The sequence below is a fragment of the Alligator sinensis genome, unplaced genomic scaffold, assembly GCF_000455745.1.
Source record: "Alligator sinensis unplaced genomic scaffold, ASM45574v1 scaffold388_1, whole genome shotgun sequence".
Taxonomy (NCBI): Eukaryota; Metazoa; Chordata; order Crocodylia; family Alligatoridae; genus Alligator; species Alligator sinensis.
Window position 1 is genome coordinate 402,257 of NW_005842394.1, and position 3,051 is coordinate 405,307.

Here is a 3,051-nt window from a genome sequence, read left to right on the forward strand (position 1 = left end):
TCAGAGGAGAGACCCCAGTCTTCTTTCATTCATGGCAGCTTTAACTGAAAAACCTGCATCAAGTTGGGTGGCGACTAGGAGAATGGGCCACAGCCACCCTGGTGACCAGTCAGAGAAGAAAGAGGGTTATGGGGAGCAGCCAGAAAGGAGAGACTTCAGGCAATAAAAGTTTAAGATTTTAATGAGACCTGCAGCTCAGGCCCTTTACTCCTACCTTCCTGCAGAGCTCTTGGGTGCGTAGAATCCAGTCTACGTGACTTACTGCTCTGGAATTTATTAGCTGGTTCCAGCACCTCCTCTTTTGACCGCTTAATTGCTGACAGTACCTCATCTTTATTGTCTGAAGAAAGCATATGTATTTCCCTTAGGTCCCTTAGCCTGATTAAAAAAAAAAATCAGTAATCTGCTCTGTAGTCTCCATATTCACACTTCTCTTTATCTGTTGGTGGTCCAGTGAAGTCTCTCTCTTTCTTATGTGGCTGAAGATTTTCCTGTGGCTTATGTTTGGCTTTTTGCTCCTCAAATTCCTACTGGGTCTTCCCAGTTTCCACTTGATATTTAACTTTTCTCCTGCAGTCTCATTTTTTTATGCTGGATTCACTAGGATTGGGTTTCCCTTTTGACAGAGGAGATTTGTTCATCTCCAGTAACCTCTTAGCTCATGCCACGTCTTCATGCTTTACTTCTATCCTCTCTGCCTTTCTTTTTAAATTTGGTGATATTTATTAGTTCTGGAGATGGGTTGTTTTTTTCATGAGACTAAAAATGTTAAATGCTGTAGTCCCCCTGAAATTTAACTTTTGAAAAACCCCTTCCATGATTGGCTAGAAGGGAAAAACCCCTTCCATGCTACGTTGGTACTAATCTCCCTGCTTTCACCAATGATGACATTTTCATAGAGAAGAGCAACAGCTTCATCGGGAAGTAAGGTTGGAAAGGGACCTCAAGAGATCATCTAGTCCAGCTGGTGGTCGAATCTGGGACCTTGGCATTATTAACACCATGCTCTAACTAACTCAGCTAAGCAGTAGGGCTGTCCAAAGCTTCAGTGCCCAATTCAATTCAATGGAGATTCGGCCTGATTTGGTGCCCGAATCTCCGAATCTGAATCGAATCAAAGGACCCTTTAATTTCTCCAAATCGAATCAGAACACTTAGAATCAATTTGCAGAGATTAGGAAACATTCGGACGTAGAGACAACTTTAAACGTTTTTTCTACAACCTCTAGGTAGCAGGCGGCTTGTGAATGCTGCGATGCTGAGGCAGATGAAGCGTCCCACAGAAGCACAGGGGGCTTCCCAGCGCATTCGGCAGCAGACCTGGAAGTGGACCTGAAGCACTTCCGGTCCATTTCCAAATCCGCTGGAGAGCACACATGCCCCCCGCCCCTTCCCCTGGTTCTGCTACTAGTTCTTCCTGTGTCGGGGGGGAGCACCCGGGGTCCCCCTGCAGCTGATCACTGAGCCAGGGAGGCATGGGGGGTCTGCCCAGTGCAATCCACAGCAGACCCAGAAGTACTTCTGGTCCACTTCCAGGTTCACCACCAAGCACATGGAGGACCCCCCAACACTCCTGTGGGATGCCCCATGCACCCCAGCATCACAGCGATCACAAGCCATGCTGGTACCCTGAGATATACAGAAAAAACTTTTAAATCTGTGTCTGTGTCCAAATTGCTTATTCTCCAAATCAGCATCAAATCTTTAGATTTGGATTCGGCCGAATCGAATCAAGGACAGTGATCTGAATCAACTAATCGAATCACTGTCCTTGATTCAGGCCAAATCCAAATCCAATCAGGCCCGCTTTGTACACCCCTACCAAACAGCTACTTTTGGCCAGTTTCCTCTTCTTTTTCTTTAAATTTTTCTTTCTAAAAAGTAGCATTGTATCACTAGTTTTTAATCCAATTCCATTTCCAGGGGTGGTGAATTGAATTCACTTTTGGTTACTAGTATCTATAGCAGTGGTTCAACTATTGCTAGCTTAGAACAGATTCCAATGCACAAGGCTGCAGTCAGGAACAGCTTCCTTCCACTAAGTTGTTAGAGTGCATACTAATAGTATGAAGGCAGTGATTTATCTGTGACTACTAGGGAAGAAAGCATTTTAAAGGCAAAGAGATTTAAAGAAGGGAAAAAAGAGCAGAGATAAGGCTGAGACAGTGTCAAAGAGATGGAATATACATTGAAGAAAAAAATCTGAAATCATTGCAAAAAATACTAGCTGTGAGTAATAGCTTGCACAAGAGGAAGAATATTTATCCACCATTATCCCTCTACTGAGAGACAGTGTTGTCCAGCAGTTAGACATGGAAATATGGAGCTAGGGATTTGTGGTTCTGTTCCCACTACTGCCGACTGGTTTGCTGTTTGACTGTGAGTGACTCATTTAATCTCTCTGCATATCAGGAACCCAGGCCCTGTTCTGCTATATAGTGGGTGTGTCACACAAGATGCTTTACTGTGCAGTAGAGCTAATGTGCTCCTAGTCAGCTGAACAGCAGGTGGCAGGAAATTGCTCCCTGCCCCTGGAAGCTGCCTGCTGCTGGGGTGGGCTTCACCACTGGAGCCTGGGTGGGGACAATGTCCCCCTGCCCCAGCAGCAGGAAGCTCCCAGCCTCCATTCCACAATTGCATGGCCAGGGCTGAGAGATCCTTCTCTCAGTCCCACAGTTGGTGTGCTGAGGCAGAGACAGGGGCAGGGACTGGAGTGAATGGGGCCCCACGCCTGGGGTGGGTCATGGGAGGCTTGGAGCCCGCAGCTCATTCAGGAGCATTGGGGGGGGCGGAGGGGGGGGCGCTCCCGCCACTGCATGTGCCCCCGGATCTGTGTGTGGAGCAGAGATGGCTGCTGCTGCCCACTGCACTTCGCACCCCACTGCTGGAGACCCAGGAGTGGTGTGATGCCACGTGCTTCCTGCATGCTGGCTACACCGCCTGCCTGGCAGTGGGAGGCATGTGGTGTCGAGTGGCTGGCAGGGCACCAGCAGCAGGGTGCAGAGTGCAGCCCACAGTGGCAGCTGCCCCTTCCCTGCACACAGTGCAAAT